Source organism: Pan troglodytes, chromosome X (assembly GCF_028858775.2).
Source record: "Pan troglodytes isolate AG18354 chromosome X, NHGRI_mPanTro3-v2.0_pri, whole genome shotgun sequence".
In the NCBI taxonomy this organism is placed as follows: Eukaryota; Metazoa; Chordata; class Mammalia; order Primates; family Hominidae; genus Pan; species Pan troglodytes.
This window is the reverse complement of record NC_072421.2, coordinates 13,910,030-13,930,000: the sequence shown is the minus strand read 5'-3', so window position 1 is coordinate 13,930,000 and position 19,971 is coordinate 13,910,030. Positions and strand designations below refer to the sequence as shown.

The following is a 19,971-nucleotide window of genomic DNA, read 5'->3' as shown; positions in this document are numbered from 1 at the left end:
TTAAAATATACATATATATGTAAGTGCGTGTGTGTGTGTGTGTGTGTATATATATATATATATTTCCCATTTAATTGTCTCATCAATCATGTGAGGTGAGCTGTTTCGGCGTTTTTTAAAAAACTGGAAGTTCAGAGACATTATCAAAGGCAAGCAGGTTAGAAACAGGTCTCCTAAATTTAGGACCACTGAATTTTCTGCTGAGTTCTGATTACTTTTCAAATACTCTGTATTATGAATAGATGTTTTCTGTAGAAATACCTTATCAATACTTAATTATGAGATGATAAATGTTCTGGAAATTGTAAAGGTCAGGCTGGCACAGGTTATCCTCTGGTAAAAAATGCCCCCAAATCTTAGTGCTTTTACAACAGCAGGGGCTATTTCCAATCATGGGTTGGCAACAGCTCGCCTCCATATTTTCCTCACTCCAGGCCCCAGGCTGATGAAGCTATTTCTATTTGAACCATGGTTGGTCATGATGGCAGAGGGAAATGCACATGGCAAACCACGTGCTGGCTCAAAATCTTCTGCCCAGAAGTCCCACACTTCGTGTCCACTCTCATATTTTGACCAAAGCAAGTCATGTAGCCAAGTCAAACATCAATAGAGTGGGGAAGAATGACCCTCCCCTAGAGAGTATTAGTGACAAGTCCACTCTCATATTTTGACCAAAGCAAGTCATGCGGCCAAGTCAAACACCAACAGAGTGGGGAAGAATGACCCTCCCCTAGAGAGTATTAGTGACAAGATGGGCACAGGGGCTTACAGCTGTAATCCCAGCACCTTAGAAGGCCAAGGAGGAAGGATTGCTTGAGCCTAGGAACTCGAGACCAGCCTGGGCAACACAGTGAGACCTCCATCTCTACAAAAAAATAAAAAATATTAGCTAGGCATGGTGGCACGCACCTGTAGTCCCAGCTACTAGGGAAGATTGTTTGAGCCCAGGAGTTCAAGGCTGCAGTGAGCTATGATCGTGGCACTGCACTCCAGCCTGGGAGACAGAGCAAGACACTGTCTCAAAAAACAACAAAAACCAACAACAACAACAACAAAACCAAGAAAGAGAACACTAGTGACTATTTATGAACACGAAATATTTTCCATATTTCAAATGAGCTTCTGTTCTAATTCTGTGTCCCTAGATGCAATACCACTCAGCCTCGAGAATGACCAGGTCAAGGGGCTGTGGTATCACTCACGACTGGATGTAACCCACAGTTGACCTAGGAAAGTTTCTCAAAGCATGTCCTCAAGAATACTAGTTACGTCAAACATCCCTAAAAATGGGTTATGTAGTCTTGATTTGGGAAAGTGCTATATCCCAAACTCTTGAAACTTTGCAGTGATAATAATATGTTCAAGTCTCTGAGAAGTCCTGTAAAATGCTGGACTTTGTTTAATCAAAAACTTTCCAAATCTTTTTGATCCTGAAGCCTTTAATTTCTTCCATAATTTTATTTATTATTTGCTTTGCATAACACCTATTGGCATCCCACAGTGCCACGGTTCCCTGATCACAGTTTGGGCCAATTTGCTGCAATAAGACTGGGCTTGGGATCAGGTCCCTAGGGTTTTAGCTCCACCTCTTTCACTAAATAGTGTGAACTTGGTATAGCATTCATAACTCTGTTTTAATTTCCACATTTGTTAAATGGAATTATGTTATCCTCTGAGCCTCTAGTGAGATCATTAATGTGAAGACGACTTAAATAATATAGTGTTTTATATATGCAAAGAACCAGCCTTGGACAAATATTTCAAAAAGACCCATCTGTTTTATCAGAGTCCCGACTCTTCTCCTTGCACTTCCCACAAGCCCGGTTCTTTGGGCCTGTGTCAGAATAAGATGAGCTGACAAATATGCTTGACGTGAACTCATCTTCATAGTTGAGCTATAAACACAGAGCCCTCCTCTCTTTGGTGTTTCACAGCCAGCTGGGCTCTGGCTTGAAAAAGTAAAACCAATCACTGCAGGCTGTTGGTGCAGCAGTAATAGTATTTTTGTCTTCTAGATGTGCCTGGATGAATGGGACTACTCAGGTGAAGGGAGACTTGAGGGACCATATATCTACCATAGGTGGGGCAGAGACAGAGCCTGAATTCTCATTTCCCATAGTAAATGCACCAGGGCCATGCAATGAAGATTAGGGGAGGTCCCAAGACCCTCGCCCACCCTCCTCAGCTTATTCTACACATGTGGAAATTGAGCTCTCAGAAGAAGAATTCCCTTGCTGTGAATCCACAGAAAGTTGGTGATGTGGTAGAATTAGCAGTCTGGATTTCTCCCTTGCAGCAGACTTCTTGTTCTAGCCCACTTCCTTTCCCTGTTCACTGTGCATGAGGGTAGCTTGTAATAAGATTTCCTACTTCTGAAAGATTTATTTGAATATACTTGTAGTGGATCAGGAATTTTCCACAAGTTGAAGTGACCTATATGTCATTTTGCCGATAAACACAAAATGAAACAAAAAACTGTAATCTACTGTGGAATTGGGAATACTGTCTCCAAGCCATCTTTGGAAACCAGTTCTCTGGGGGTGGGGCTTGGTTAAGAGTCTACTGAGCAGTTAGAGGGTCTAGGATGAAGGAGGAAGGAGGAAGGAGAGAGAAGGGAAATAATTCAGGGTGATGGGATTCTCTGGCAATGTGCAGAGCCCTGGGGAGATAGATGTGCTATTGATGAAGTTTGTGAAATGGTAAGATGTGAGCTCTCTCTGCACATCGGTGAGTTCTGACTGGCATGGAGTGCATAATAAGACAATTCATGACCTTAGAGATTTAGCTTCAAGCCCTGGATTCTTTGGCAGCCAGATTCAGCTTTCACAAATAAGATTTTGTAGGTGATCTCTCTTAAAGCCAGAGAGAAAAGCAACAGCAGTTCTGTAAGTGTTGATAGGGAGCCTTTGTGCTTCGGCCTTTCTCCTTCCATCTGCGTCTCCCGAAGCGGATTTAAAAGGAAGCCTGGCCAGGCAAGGTGGCTCATGCCTATAATCCCAGCACTTTGGGAGGCCGAGGCGGGCGGATCACAGGGTCAGGAGATTGAGACTATCCTGGCTAACACGGAGAAACCCCGTCTCTACTAAAAATACAAAAAATTAGCCAGGCGTGGTGGCATGCGCCTGTAGTCCCAGCTACTTGAGAGGCTGAGGCAGGAGAATCGCTTGAACCCAGGAGGCGGAGGTTGCAGTGAGCCGAGATCACGCCACTGTACTCAGCCTGGGCGACAGAGTGAGACTCCGTCTTAAAAAAAAAAAAAAAAAAAAAAAAGGAAGCATGTGAATTCATGCTTTGAAACGGAACGTGTATCTTTTTGCGAATAATGTCACCTAATTCTTAAGCTACTTTGGGAGCATAATACACTATCTGATCAATTTGTGCATTCAGGACTAAGTCCTTTATAAGGGTGGTGGAAATTTTGCTTTCAGATGTGTTCCATTGAGGATATAACTAGCCTTTGATAATGAATGGATTTTTCCATTCAAAATAAAGATATCACTCAGGAGGGTTCCAATATATCTTCTCATTATATGGCCTGGACTTCACATACTTAAATGAGCTTACCTCAACCTACATTTCCAAGGTCTTCCCCTCCCTCTCTTCCCTCTCCACTTTTGGCTATAGTCATGTGACTTTTCAAATATACACACAGATATTACCAAATATGTTCCCAGACATGTAGAGGCAGCATGTTGTAGTAATTAAGACTATGAACTCTAGACCTAGGCTCTTGGATTCAAAGCCCAGCTTTGACAATTACTGTTCCTTTGGGCAAGTTACTTAGTAATTCTGTGCCTCAATTTATCTGCAAAATAAGGATGGCATTAATAGTACTTATCTCAGAGGGACGTTGTTAGGATAAAATGAGTTAATATTTATACAGCTCTTGAAACATTGCCTCGCAGATGGTAAGTCCTACAGGCTTATTAAACAAAATGCCTCTATTTCTTTGCATGTGCTTTTCCTTCTGCTCAGAATGCTTGTCCACCACTTCTTCAGCCCTCACTGTACTCCCATCACTTTTTAAACAGCTCTACGGAGGTATCATTGACATGCAGTAAACTGCACATATTTAAAGTTTTGACATATGTACACATTCATGAACACATCTATCACTCACAAAAGGTTTCTCATGCCCCTTATACTTCTTTTCTCCCTCTCCGTGCCCTCCCCCTTGGCAATCACTGATCTGCTTTCTGTCACTGTAAGACTTCTTTGAATTATCTGGATTTTTATATAAATGCAATCATACAACATGTAGTTTTTGGTGTCACTCCTTTCACTTAGCATAATGTTTTTGAGTTTCATCCACGTTGTAGTATGTATCAGTAATTAGTTCTTTTTTATTGCTGAGTAGTATTCCATTGTATGGATATACTACAACTTGCTTATTCAATTACCTGTTGATAGATATTGGGGCTTTATCTATTTTGTTACAGTTGTTTTCCTAGTGCCTCAAACAATGCCTGACATGTAGTAAGTACTCAATAAGTAGTACTTTAAAATAAGTGAATGAAAGAATTCCTTCTGGTGTGCTTCACCTTGTCCTTAAAACAATTATTGTTGCTATGAACAATCTGCAGCCATTACAAACCATGCCTTCAAAGAATATTGTATCATATGTAAGAACACAAATTGTTGCTGATAATAGGTCAGGCGAAAAAGGCAAAACCCCAGAGCATATAAAGGCCTAGAATGCATGGAGCAGTCTAATATATACATATAATCAACATATGTAATCTCTTTGACTTTATTTTTACTACTTCCCATAGTTTCCAAATTTTTGACAATGAAAGGAGATTAAACTTTTTTTTTCAAAAATGCAATTATATTTTTAAGAACAATCTGGCTGGGCACAGTGGCTCATGTTTATAATGCCTGTAATGCCAGCAATTTGGGAGGTCAAGGCGGGAGGACTGTTTGAGCTCAGGAGTTCAAGACCAGCCTAGGCGACATGGTGAAACCCCGTCTCTGCAAAAAAATACAAAAACTATCCAGGCGTGGTGCCCCATGCTTGTAGTCCCAGCTACTTGGCCAGCTGATGTGGGAGGATCAATTGAGCCCGGGAGGTCCAGGCTGCAGTGAGCTGTGATCACACCACCACACTCCAGCCTGGGCAACAGGGCAAGACCTTGTCTCAAAAAAAATAAAAAATAATAATCTACTCAAATGTTACTTCTTTCATGAATCTTTTGCCCTTTCCCCCAGGCAGAATCAATGGCTCCTGGCTCCTTCTGTAAAGGCAACATGGTATGTATCAGTCAACTCTTGCCAAAGTAATGCTGTATACAAAATCCCTACCTATCTCAGTAGCTTACCATTACAAACCTTTCTTTCTTTCTCCTGAGTCTGCAGGTTGGCTAGGTGAGAGGCATGGTGCTTTGCTTCAGGCAGAGGGTCAGCTAGGCTACTCTGATTCTATGCCTATTACCTTCTGACATGGCTTTGTGAAAGAGACGAGCGCAAACACATGATGCCTCTCAAAGCCAAGACTCAAGAACTGGCCCACAGTTCTTTAAACCTATATTCCATGGCTAAAACACAACGCACAGCTAACCCCATGGCAGTGGGGCAGAGAATGATCCTTCCATGGAGATCAGGAGGTGTGGGAAAGGAAATACTTGTTGAACAATAATTTAATCTACCACATTATAGGAGACACAACACTGGTTTTGGAGTCTTTTGAACCTGGCTTTGAAAGCTAGCTCAACCACTTAAGAGCTGTGTGCTTTGGGGCAACTTACTGTTTACCTTTTTTGTTAATTGGAGGTAATAAAATGCCTGGAAGAGGCGTTGTGAGCTTTAAATGAGGTTAGGTGTGTGGTGACCACAGAAGTACACTAGTCAGAGCTCCTTCTAGAGAATGTGCAGTTGGCAAATAAGTATCCCAGCACTGGGTGCTGTCCCCCTGGATCCTCCATCAGGCTTGCCCTGAGGCCATGCTTCCCTCAGGCTGCACCCGGCCATTGATGAAGCCCAGCAGAGAAACTAAATCAGGCCCATTGCTGGAGGATGAGACTCCTCTAATAGGAGACATGGGCTTGAAGGCCTCCCACTGATCTGGCTTAAACATTCTGACACCAGCACTGCAGTCTGAGGCTCTGTCTCCAATCCTCTTTCTCCCTTCCTTTGCTCCTCTAAGCTGGTGTCAGGCCTGCACTGCAGTTGGGAGACTCTCCCTGCACACCCCTGCTTCCTCCCCTTTATCCTGCACAGGTGTTTCTCCCAATACATCTCTAGCTCATTCAATTTCTCTCTTTTTTTTTTTTTTTTCCTTTTTTTGAGACAGGGCCTCAGTCTGTTGCCCAGGCTGGAGTGCAGTGGTACAATCATGGCTCACTGCGGCCTTGATCTCCTGGGCTGAAGCGATCCTCCCATCTTAGCCTCTTGAGTAGCTGGAATGACAGGCACGCACCACCACACCCAGCTAATTTTTGTGTGTGTTTTTTTTTTAATAGAGACAGGGTTTTGCTATGTTGCCCAGGCTAGTCTTAAACTCCTGGGCTCATGTGATCCTCCCACCTCGGCCTCCCATAGTGCTGGGATTACAGGTGTGAGCCACTGAGCCCAGCTGCACGTTCAATTTCCAATTTCATCTTGGTGTCTGCTTCTTGGAGCCAGACTGAGACACTGAATATTAAGTGCCTAGTAGAGTGCCTAAGAAAAAGTAGAAACTCAATACATTTTGTTTTTAAAAGATTATTTCTCTTGTTTACTCAAGATCTTTAACGTATATCTCATCTGTAGCTGTTGTCACACTTCACAGATAGTTGAGGGTTTTCTGATTTTAGAAATTGTGATAAAATATGTGCAACATAAAATTTGTGATTTTAACCATTTTTAAGTGTACAACTCAGTGGCATTAGTTACATTCACAAAGTTGTAAAACCATCACCATGATCTGTTTCCAAAGCTTTTTCATCACCCCAAAATACTCTATTACTATGCAATAACTCTTCCCCCGCTTCCAGTCCCTGGTAACCTTCATTATACTTCCTGTCTAAGTTGTTTTATTACTTATTTCCCATGGTTAACTGAACTCAAAGGCAGGAATTTTGTCCTAGCTGTCTTTGTATTTAGGTTGTGTACTAAATCTTAATAGAAATGAAATGAAAAATACAAACAGGGATGTACACTACTAAAGTGATGAATGCACCAGATTGTTTAACTTGATTGTAATTTTGATTGATGTTACTATCTCTCAATATTTTTGCTTCATGGTAAACCTTGTAAAGAAAAAAGGAGGGTTTCTATGCATGCAGTTTAAGTTAATCTATCTTTTTCCCCTTGTGACCCCTTTCTCTCCTCTACTGCATTTTCTAAAGATCACTGCACACAATCGTTTAAGCAGAACGCCGGTTGTAGGTCAACAGATGATTTGGTAACAAGGGGGCAAAGGAAAAAATGCAAAACTTCCTCTTTCTCAACATTAGTTAGCATGGGAAAGTTAACATGATGTGCTTCAGAGGGTTCATTAGAGGGGGATTTCCTTTATGTGGCATTTGACTGTTTCTACTCAAATAAAATGAACTGGCAAAATATTTGAGCAGAAATGTGTATGCCTTTCTGAATAAAAGGAGCCTGGAGGTAGCCGTTTCACCTTGCTGATTGTTTCCTTTGCTGTGTAGAAGCTTTTTAGTTTGATGTAGTCTCATTTGTTCATTGCTTATGTTGCTTGTGTTTTAGGGGTCATATCTAAACATATCACTGCCAACGTCAAGGAAGGCTTTTGCTGTGTTTTCTTCTATGAGTATTACGGTTTTACGTCTTTAATCCATTTTGAGTTAATTTTTGCATATAATGTGAGATAAAAGCCCAGTTTCATTCTTTGCATGAGGGTATCTAGTTTTCCGAAAACCATTTATTAAAGAGACTGTCCTGTTCCCATCATGTATTCTTGGCACCCTTATCAAAGACTAGTTGACTGTACATGTGTGGGGTTATTTCTGGGCTCTCTATTCTGTTCCACTGATCTATGTCTCTGCTATTACAATAAAATCAGTATCTCCAAGAGATACTTGAGCCTCCATGTTCATTGCAGCATTATTCACAATAGCCAAGATATGGACACAACCTAAGTGTCTGTCAATGGATGAATGAATAAAGAAAATGTGGTATGTAAATACAATGAGGCCAGGTGTGGTGGCTCATTCCTGTAATCCCAGCACTTTGGGAGGTCGAGGCAGGCAGATCATTTGAGGCCAGGAGTTCAAGACCAGCCTGGACAACATGGCGAAACCCTGTCTCTACTAAAAATACAAAAATTAGCTGGGTGTGGTGGTGGGCACCTGTAATCCCAGCTATTTAGGAGGCTAAGGCACAAGAATTGCTTGAACCTGGGAGGCAGAGGTTGCAGTGAGCCGAGATCGCACCATTGCAGTCCAGCCTGAGTGACAGAGTGAGACTTTGTCTCAAAAAATAAATTAATTAAATAAATAAATACACTGAAATACTATTTGATCATAAAAAGAAGAAAATCCTGCTATCCATATGGGAAACATTATGATAAGTGAAATAAACTAGACACAATTACTGTATGATCTGAAAGAAACCAAAATATCTCACCCCAAAATATTATGCATCCCTATTGCTCACCACATACAAAAATTAACTCAAGATGGATTAATAGCTTGACCCAGTGCAGTGACTCATGCCTGTAATCCTAGCACTTTGGGAGGCCGAGGTAGCTGGATCGCTTGAGACCACGAGTTCAAGGCCAGCCTGGGAAACATGGCAAAACACCTTACCCCAGCCAGAATGGACATTAAAAACTCAAAAAACTATAGATGTTGGCATGGATGTGGTGGAAAGGGAGTGCTTATGCACTGCTGGTAGGAATATACATATATATATACAATATGCATACATATATATACACACACACATACACACATATACATACATATATATATATACACACACACACACATATACACACGTGGGTGGAAGTGGAGACCATTATTCTAAGAGAGGTTAACTAAGGAATGGAAAACCAAATACCGTATTTTCTCACTTATATGTGGAAGCTAAGCTATGGGTATGCAAAGGCATACAGAGTGGTATAAAGGACATTGGAGACTCAGAAGGGAAGAGGCAGGAGGAGGATGAGGAATGAAAAACTACATATTGGATGCAATGTACACTACTTGAGTGATGAATGCACTAAAATCCCAGACTACCACCATGCAATTCATCCATTTAGCCGAAAACCACTTGTACCCCTAAAGGTATTGAAATTAAAAAAAAATTTTAATATATATTTTGACATATTTTGAGGTGGCTGTTCACAGGGCCTGCCAACAGAAGTGGCCTGCAAAGCTATCTTGTGTGAAGGAGATTTGCAACTGTAGAGGGAGTAAAATGAAGTAAACAACAGATGCTATCATGTATTCTTTGAAACACCACCCCACTCTCTCCCTCTGGATCCAGGAAGGATCACCTGGGAGTCTTGACACTTTAAAGGCCCTGCAGAAACATTTATCACAGGCTCCCATCTCTTCTCTCTGAGGGATTTCAGAGAGATTTCATCTGTGAGATTTCATCTGCATAACAAGACCACCTTTACTAGCCAGGCCTCCTCTTCTCTCTGTCCCATAACCTGTCTTGCCACCATAACCTGTTTTGCTATAATCCAAGTCCTCATTCTTGCTGTAACCTCAAGATGGTATAAAAGTGTCAACCCTCTAGACATTTCTTTGAGCTTGTATGACTTCCATACACATGTGCACACAATAAAATTTGTATGCCTGTTTTTCCCGATAATCTATTATCAGTTTGTTTTATAAACTCAAATGACTGAAACTTCAGGGGAAAAAATTTAAACTTTCCTACAGTCTCACTTATATGTGGAATCTAAACAAAGTCAAGCTCATAGAAGCAGAGAGTAGTATGGTGGTTACCAGGGGCTGGGAGGTGAGGAAAATGGGAGATGTTGGTCAAAGGGTACAAACTTTCGGTTATAAAATGAGTAAGTTCACCAGAACTTATGTGATCTAACATACAGCATGGTGTAACATACAGCTGTATGTGATCTAACATACAGCATGATCACAGTTAATAATACATTCTTGTTTACTCGAAATCTGCTAAGAGAGTAGATCTTAAGTGTCCTCACCACACACACACACACACACACACACACATATACACACAGAGATAACTAGATATGGTGATGAATGTGTTAATTTGTGATAATCACTTCACAGCGTATGCCTATATCAAATCATCACATTGTACAGCTTGAATATATATGATTTTTGCTTGTCAATTACACCTTAATGAACTAGAAGAAAAAGTAAAAGGATCCTGGATCACTTCAAAATATAAGCATGGCCATGATTGTGTGAGAAAATCAAGAATGCAGCTAGGTACATGTTTGAGTTTAGAGTCTGTGCACAGGTTGGGTCTTCAGGCCTAATGAAGGTATCCTAGAGCAAGTAGTGGGAAACATCACCATGTTGAGCCTGCTTGGAGTTGGGTGGGTTGGAGTCAACTGTGTGGATGACATACCACAAACTCCAACTTGATTTGGAGATCCATCTCTGACAAGGCAATGATTTAGAATAGGGTTCCTCAACATTGGCACCACTGTCAGAGCATTCTTTGTGATGGGAGCTATCCTGTGCATTGTACAATGTTTGTAGCAGCATCCTTATCCTCTACCCACTAGATGCCGGTATCACTCCACTTGCCCACCCTTACACCACCTCCCCAAGTGGTGACAACCAAAAATGTCTAGACATTGTAAAATGATGTCCCTGGGGGGCAAAATAGCACCTGGTTGAGAACCATTGATTGAGATGAGAATGACCATGAATAAATTTCACCATTGTATTATGCCTGTATTTCTGCATTTTCAAAGTGGAGATACTATTTTTCCAGGTGTTTCTTCTAAAGCTTTTGTTTGGATTTCTGCGTCAGAAGAAGGAAATGAAAAGAATGCCTTTAAGAATCTCCTATTCTCTCATATCCTTCCTTCTTACTCATGCTTGCTAGCTTTTTTCCCTCTTCCTACTGAGAAATAAGTAATGTTTTATTGAATTGGTTTAGGTTTGCAGTTTCTGTTTCCCTGCTTCACTAAGAATATATCAATAGATACATACTTTGCCACAACAATAAAGAAAAAATACTTTCTGACAGGTGGTCTAGGCTGGACTTCATTTTACAAAGCATTCCAAGGGGGCTGGGCGCGGTGGCTCACGCCAGTAATCCCAGCACTCTGGGAGGCCGAGGTGGGTGGATCACCTGAGGTCAGGAGTTTGAGATCAGCCTGACCAACATGATGAAACCCCGTTCTACTAAAAACAGAAAAAATTAGCCGGGCGTGGTGGTGGGCGGCTATAATCCCAGCTACTCGGGAGGCTGAGGCAGGAGAATCACTTGAACCCAGGAGGCAGAGGTTGCAGTGAGCCGAGATTGCACTACTGCACTCCAGCCTAGGTGACAGAGTGAGACTCTGTCAAAACAAAACAAAACAAAACAAAAACCAAACCCCCGCAACACCCCCCCCCAAAAAACCCAAAGCATTCTAAGAGATTTCATTTTATGAAGTATCACAAAAGACTTCATTTTCTGAGCATCAGGAAAGTTGTAAAGGTATGTTAAGTCTTCTTCAAGCAAAGGACTGCTGGGCTGAAGCCCCAGGCCTTCTGTTTCCTTGAGGACTTTCTGTGGCTTGGAGGAAAAGCGGAAACTCTCTCTCTCTGGGCATTCTTTCTGCCTAAGCCCACCAGGGAGCTACATAAGCTTAATTAATGTTTGTAAAACATTTTTGAGATGAAAAACACCATTAGCTCAAACCACTGCTATGAAAAGTATTGTTTTCGAAACTGCATCCACACATTAGCTGTCTTAACTAGTCTTGAGGGAGACAGAAAGAACCAAAAGTACCAAATGGTGACAGAGGAGATGATGAAGCCCTAATGGGACTCCTGGCTCCAAGGAGGAGCAGTGCTGGATGGATTCATTCCTATGTGTGCTGTATGTGTCCTGCTTTCCAGAACAGCCTCCAGCAACTGATTATTTACGTGGGTAAATAACAAAAAATGCTGTTTTATGCCCGGGATGTTGCTGAAACAAGAAATCAGCATAGTCTCATACCCAGGGTGAGAACCAGGAGACAGAATTGGCTAGCTGGTGAGGGTGCATCTGCTAAGAGATTTAGACAGTAAAGGATGACTGTCAGAGGCCATAAGGCCCAGGAAATGTCCTAAACACACAGCTGCTGAGCACAGACAAAGCCTTTGTGTTGTATAGAAAAGAATCCCCTCTGGGCACAGCCCTTTCCCAAAGCCATGGTGAGACAGCCAGGTGGGAAGGGCTCCCTGGCAGAGCCTCCGACTGACCTGCACACTGGAAGGAGCGCGCAGTGGGGTGGAGCCACAGAACGTCCAGCTTTTGCAGGGGAGAGGAGCCTTGCCCCTCCTCTTCCTCGGTGGTACCTGGGAAGCCCACGGGCAGGAAGCACACTCTCTTGCTTCGCTAGGTGTCTCTTTTCTCCTTTTCTTCCTTTTCACCCAATAAAACCGTGCCCTACTCACCCTTCAAATAATCTGCAAGCCTAAATTTTCGTGGCCGTGTGACAAGGACCCCATCTTCAGCTGAACTAAGGAAAAGTCCCCAAACAATGGGAAGAAAGGCAGGGAGTAGACATCCAATTTCCTGGTGTGGATTGTGGAGGGGTACCATGGTTCTGACCAGATGCGTATCAGGAGCTTGGAATTCATAAGCAGAGAGGTAAAGCAGAGCTGAATTGAGGAGGTGTCCCTTCGAGCTGGCATGGTTTGGTAAGCAGGGTGTGACCTGGAATTTGGCCCTCGATCTAGCTTTTACAGCCTGGCATCCTGGTGTGCTGCATAACCTGTGTGGCCAAGTGCTGGGCCTTAGAAGACCAAGCCTAGCAGGATGGAGTTGCACCTCTGAGCTGCATCTCTTTAAATTGCCTCAGAAAGAATCTGGAAGCTGCTGGAATACCTACTACCAAGGTCTTCCACCAGATTTCTGGCATCTTGCCCTTCCCTCCCTCTTCAGTTAGTTAGTCTCAAGTCACCACTCCCTTGTCGGAAGACTTGTCCCAACTACCTTCAAACTGTATAATCCTTCACTACCATCACTGATGACAAGAGGAGAGCTTGATAAAACTCATGAAGCCTTGCATTTATTTGTGAGTCTGTTATAAAGTTCTAAAGTTCAGCACTTTATCTTTCAATACGTTAGGGGAAAAAGTTATAAATATATCTGCTTCTGAGAACTTTAAGCTTCATGTTTCATGTAATAATTTATCTTTCATTCCAGTGTTGGTAAAAAACATATTTTTCCAAAGAATCCTGGTGTCTGTGGCTTTATTGGAGGAGACACAGTATTTTTAAATATGAGAGCTTCATCAGAGAGTGATTTTCTGGCCTATGGGTTTGAAGACATTTGGCACAGACAAGTAAGTGAGGTCACTTTGCTCTCTTTTAAAGACTGTCCATTGCATTTCAAAGGAAACCCAAGCTCCTCCTCATGACAGGCAGGGCCTTAAAAACCTAGCCCTTGCCTCCCCTTGGGCCACTTCCATCCCTGCACACTGCCCTTCATCCACACTGCCTCTCTCTGTCCTCTGGATATGTCGTTTCCCCTTGCTGTTCTTACAATGCTTACACCTTCACTCTTTATCCGACTGGCTCCTTCTTGTCATTCATTCTGTGCTCCCCTCAGAGAGAACTGCCCTGACAACCCAATTGAAAGAAGTCCTTTCCCCAAATTACTGTCACCTTACTTTAGGATATTTATTTTTAAGTTAAAAACATTTAAATTTCTATTTTTTCATCTTCAGTGTCCAGCTGGAATGGATATTTTTATAGCACTTATTACTCTGCAGTTAATATATGTCCTCACCTCTATATTCTCTATTATGTCCAGGGTGACTATATAATGTATTATCCAAACTGAGACACTCTTGAGAGTGAGAGCTATTAATAATTATAATGAGACAATGAAATAAGGTGAGACTCTCCCAGGGACACAAGAATGTATGGATCATTGGAGTTGAACCCATTAGAGAATGCAATCTTCCTTAGGCATGAACTTTGTGTGGTTTCTTCACTGTTGATCATCAAAGCAGGGAACTGTACCTACTACCAGTAGGTACCTACTGTTAAATGAACAAATGACTTCTATATGCATAGATTTACACGTTTAAATGTTCCTTGTCATTTTTGCATTTTTCCATATATTAAATATGAGTGTATATATTTACAATGTCATTTTAAGAGAAAGAAATCAGAAAATTATATGAACCTTATGTTCCCTATATGATATGTATAAATGTGGGTAATGACTGATAACAGGGAAAAATAAAGTGTTTATATATTTTAGTGATGGTATAATGGTTTTTTCTTTCTTTTTCAATTTCTTTTATCCCTGTAACATTATCTGTAAAATTTTCAAAAACTAAAAGGCAAAAATGGAAAAATGAAAGAATGTTTTCTTTAACATATCTGACCCTAAGCTACATCTCTAGCTCTGGCTTGCCTCTGTTTTATGAACTCCAAGCTCCTCAAACATATGTAGCCAGAACCATGGTACCCCTGCCACAATCCATGCTAGTAAAATATATGTCCACTCTCCTGCCTTTCTACCCATGGCTCAGTTCCAATAGAGGTTACATGTGAACATCTGATGGTGGAACCTAAATCATGCTCACCCACCTGTGTTGCAGGAAGTCCGAGGAATGAAGTTGATAGCTTTCTTTCCATCACATGCTGAAAGAAAGAATGGTTGTTGAATGAGCCAATCCATAAAGAAGCATTCATTTACTTCAACACATATTGAGTACCTACTATGTGGATGGCCCAGAGGTGACAGCAACTTGTTGAAAGCTTTTTAAACCCTCATTTCTTTAACCTTTTTCCCATAATTATCTTAATCTACTATTACAGGTTAACCCCTTTAACTTCTATTTTCCAGCAGAATTATACTATACGGGTCTTGGTCTGACATATTTTCAATGGTGTTGAAATACAAAGCAGTGATTCTATACCCAGATGAACAATAGCTGTGAAATGGATCCTAGAAGAATGGTAAAATCAGAGGAGAATGGAAGGTCATGGGTTTCCCATTTGGCTGAATTAAAATTCAGACTAGGTTGCTTCCCTTCCCCTTTGTTGGAGACATTTATAGCTGGGGGTTTAAGACTGAGATCCAGGCTTCCTTAAAGAAAGTTTTATTTTGAATTTCAACAAAAAGCAAAGTGTATGATGGAGAGTCTGACCAACTGGATATATATTTCCACTTAAAGAAGCTCTTGTATTGATTTAAAGAAGCTCTCGAATGCTTGCTTTATTGCTTTTCAATTGGTCTCAGGTTTTCAATAAAGAAAATAGGAGGCTGGGTGTGGTGGCTCACGCCTGTAATCCCAGCACTTTGGGAGGCCGAGGCGGGTGGATCACGAATTCAGGAGATTGAGACCATCCTGGTCAACACGGTGAAACCCCTTCTCTACTAAAATACAAAAATTTAGCTGGGCATGGTGGCGCGCGCCTGTAGTCCCAGCTACTCGGGAGGCTGAGGGAAAATTCGTGGTTTTGAGAATTGGTAAAGACTCTATCATTTCCTATCTGAACATTTAAAAAGAAATCATGGTAACATCAAGTGTTAGGGACACAACCATCACTTATATCTATATGAAGATCAGGTAATCTGTGCTCTGGTTTAGGTCTCTCCATCATCATTTACCTCAAAACCAGCAATATCACATATTAATTACCGTAGATAGGCTCACCGTGATCTCTTGACACACCCTGGAAAACACATTGTGGGAAATGGGTTTGGTACTAGTCTAATTCTACTTGTACAACTACAAATTCCCTTGGTTTCTTGAATCTTTTGGGGCCCACAAACGCTAGATAAGGGCAGAACTACAAAGTCAAACTATAGGAAGAGGCACCGTCTACTCTTTGACAGATACCTCCAAAAATCCCATGGCCAATAATGTGGTGATGAGCAATATGATAAAATACCAAGATACCTGCATATATGTCTATCAGTACAAGTGTTAAATACACATTATCTCAAAAGAAAAATACATTAAAAACTCATGGTTCCTGTTAGTAGTAGGGATAATTTAATTTTTAAACTGCATACATGCCATAAACAAGGTTTATGTAACAGCCTTGAAAACACCATTCATTACTTACATGACTGAAAAGACGAAGGCATCTAATGAGTTAGAGTCACACCATCTCATGCCTGCATACTATCAAACAACTTTTGGGAAGCCTGAAAAAGACAAACACAGTAACACTGTGTTAGAGGGACCATACTTGCTTACCTAAAAATCTGAAGAACAGGTGGTCTGGAGTGTGGTAAGACCCAATTTATCACTGACCTGGTTACTACCAAGAACACATAAATGACCACTATTAGGTTCACTATGATTTCATGACTATGGGTACCTGAAGAAACACATTCAATGATGAATGTGTTTAATGAAACACACTGTTTTACCTGCAAAAAAGGACGGGGCACCTGCAACTTGTATCAGTCATTTTCCTCATTAGAGGAACCACCAACACTACCTCGATCTTAGTAGAACTTTGAGATCAACACCAATGTTAGAGATACCATCATCGCTTGACTTAGAAATCTCATTGTTCATACTATAATGTGGAAGAGTAGGATAACTCACCTGGATACCGGCATAGCCCTCCTTAGAGACTAATGTTAAACACACATTATATCTCTTTTATTTTTTTAAGAGACAGGGTTTTGTCCTGTTACCCAAGTTGGAGTGCAGTGGTGTGATCACAGCTCACTTCAGCCTCAACCTCCTGGGCTCAAGTGATCCTCCCGCCTCAGCCTCCAGAGTAGCTCATACTATAGGCACATGCAACTATGCCCAGCTTGGTTAGATACTACACATTATATCTAAACTCTAAAATAATAAGGGCTAATGCTTACTAGCCTTGGTTGGGAAAACATCATTTCTTAACTGAATGCCTGCAAAAAAACCATGGTAACACAAAAGTTAGAAGCACCATCCACACTTAATTATAGATCTGATGATCAGATTGTTTTCTGAGTGCTTGCTTAAGGCCCACGTCGTTACTTACCTGGATGCAAGCAAAGTCTCATTCTTGATCATGATGAGGTTTACCATGACTTCTTGACAGGATCCTAAAAACACATTATGACAAATGTGTGTAGACACAGCTTTTTTCCTTGAACCCCACAATTAAGCTTATTCACTACCATCATTCCAAGAACCATCAAGTATACCTGGAATCTTGCAGTACTGCGAGGTCTATAGCACTGTTACAGATACCATTTTCTCTCTACTACTTACCTGCAAACAAACCCACAATTGCTACTATGACATGCAACTCCATGGTTAATTCCTTGGATAGCAAATAGCTCGCCAATCACAAAGTTAAACATAAATTTTCTCTAAAATATAAAACAGCAGGATAACATGGTTGCTGTAGTTGGTAAAGACTATCATTTCTTACCTGAGTACCTATGGAAAAAAATCACACAGTAAAAAAGTTTAGGTAAATGTATAACACTTACTTAGATATATGAAGATCTGGCCGGGCGTGGTGGTGCACACCTGTAATTCCAGCACTTTGGGAGGCCAAGGTGGGTGGACTGCTTGAAGCCAGGAGTTCGAGACCAGCTTGGCCAACGTGCCAAAACCCCATCTCTCAAAATACAAAAATCAGCAGGACGTGGTGGTGCACACCTGTAATCCCAGCTATTCAGGATGCAGAGGCACGAGAATCGCTTGAACCTGGGAGGTGGAGGCTGCAGTGAGCCGAGATCACCCCACTGCACTCCAGCCTGGGTGACAAAGTGAGACTCTGTCAAAAAAAAAAAAAAGATATATGAAGATCTGATGGTCTATGATGTGGTTAAAGAACACATCATCACTTGCCTGCATACCAGAAATGTCTGCCATACCAACCATTGTTAGGTTTATCAGGGTCTCACTACAGAAACCTGAAATACACATTGTGAAATATGTGTTAAAGGACACAAACATCTCCACCAAGACATCTGAAAATAACCTTCATCACTCCATCATTACAGAACACATAAACTCTACCTGGATACTTGTAATAATGCAAGATCAATACCACTGTCAGGTAAGACGGTCATTTCTTGACAGGACACCTGTAAAAATCCCCTGGTTACTGCTGTGGTAAGAAACACCAATAACCAGGATAGGCACTATCACTCAAAACTCAGAGGTTGATCATAAAGTTATTCTAAAATATAAAAAGTGAGAAAAATAATGTTTTTTTTAAATTGGTAAGAGCTCTATCATTTCTTACTTGAACAGCTACAACAAAATCATAGTAACAGAAGTGTTAGGGACACCACCACTTACCTATATAAGGAAAGATCAGATGGGCTGGGCTGTGTTTTAGGCCCACATTATCATGCACATCCATACGAGCAATGACCCCTGTTAACTATTACTGTTAGGCTCACTGTGACCTCTTCAAATAAACCTAAAAAATATACTGTTGAAAATGTGTTTCCTAAATGTCTCATTCTACCTGTACACCTGCAAATTCCCTTGGTCTCTTTCATCATTTCAGGGCCTATCAAAGGTAACTGGATGCTTGCATAATGCCAAGGGAAAACACTTGTAAGAGAAACTTTCCTCTCTTGAAGTGATACCTACAAAAATCTCAGTATTACAGTGATGGACAATATGATAAATTACCTGGATACTCGCATATCCATATATCACTACAATTGATAAATACACATTATGTCTAAACAAGAACACAGTAAAATCTCACTCTTACTAGTAATGTTAGGGAAAAAGTAATTTCTTAACTGCATGCATGACAAACACAAGGTTACAAGAAGAGTCTCAAAAAAATCATTAATCACCTACATATCTGAAAATAGGAAGGTTGCTAATGTGTTAATATCACATAATCTTGTACCTGTATACTAGGAAAGAACTTAACAGGATACCTGCAGGAATACATGGTAGACAAGTGTTAAGGACGCCATCCTCACTTACATGGAAATATAAAGATCTAATGGTCTGACTCTGGGAAACACACTTTCTCAATTAGCAGGTTACAGCACGGTTCCATATTAATGGAAATTGATTGTGAGCTCATTACAGAAAACTAAAAAACACATTGCTCAAGTGTGTTTAAGGAAACAATTTGTTTTACATAAAAAAAGACAAGACACAAATAATTCTGGGCACTTCCATCAGCAGGGAACCTTCAACACTACTTGGATTTGCCATGACTTCAATGTCAACAATGTAGTGGCACCATCATCTCTTGATGATGTTGAAGTCTCACGGTCAATAACGTGGTGGGAAACAGTAGGAAAACTTACCTGGATACCTGCATATCCCTCCCTCACTATAAGACTAAACACATTATAACTAAACTCTAAAATAATGACTAATGCTTACCTGCGTTGGTTGGGAAAATATAATTCCTTAACTAAATACCTGCACAAAATATGGCAACACAAAAATTAGGAAAACCATCTACAGTTACCTACATTTCTGTAGATCACATTTTTGTAGGGTGTTTAAGGCCCACATCATAATTGGCTTGGATACCAGCAATGTCCCATTGTTGATCATGATGAGGTTTCCCATGACCCCTTGACGGGAACCTGAAACCACATTATGACAAATGTGTCTGTGGACACAACTCTTCCACCAGAACCCTGCAAATAACTTGTTGACTGTCATCATTGCAGAAGACATAAATCTACATGGAATTTTGCAGTATTCCCAAGGTCTACAACCTTGAAGGACACACCATTTTTTCTTGACTACCTATCTGCAAGGATACCACAGTTACTACTATGAAGCACACCACGTTGTTATCTGTGTACATGCAAATCATTTGATACTCACAGCGTAAACCATAAGTTTTCTCTAAATTAAAAACAATATAACATGGTCACTAGAACTAGAAATACTGTCATTACTTACAAAAA

At 41.0% G+C, this 19,971-nt stretch overlaps 1 long non-coding RNA gene across 3 annotated transcripts in view; it reads right to left on the bottom strand.

Annotated features, from left to right (window-relative positions):
- LOC107971193 (uncharacterized) overlaps positions 1-19,633 on the bottom strand; it is a 34,551-nt gene extending 14,918 nt beyond the window's left edge. Inside the window, exons 1-6 of one of the 3 annotated variants that reach the window (XR_010154881.1) lie at positions 18,086-19,633; positions 17,551-17,979; positions 17,094-17,157; positions 16,179-16,260; positions 14,691-14,744; positions 13,172-13,401 (exon numbers count right to left, since the gene is read on the bottom strand). This is a non-coding gene — a long non-coding RNA (uncharacterized LOC107971193). Of the gene's footprint in view, positions 1-13,171; positions 13,402-14,690; positions 14,745-16,178; positions 16,261-17,093; positions 17,158-17,550; positions 17,997-18,085 lie in introns of those variants that run through there. The other 2 variants (XR_010154880.1, XR_008541939.2) reach the window with 2 other exon arrangements.
- Between the last annotated feature and the right edge of the window lie 338 nt (positions 19,634-19,971).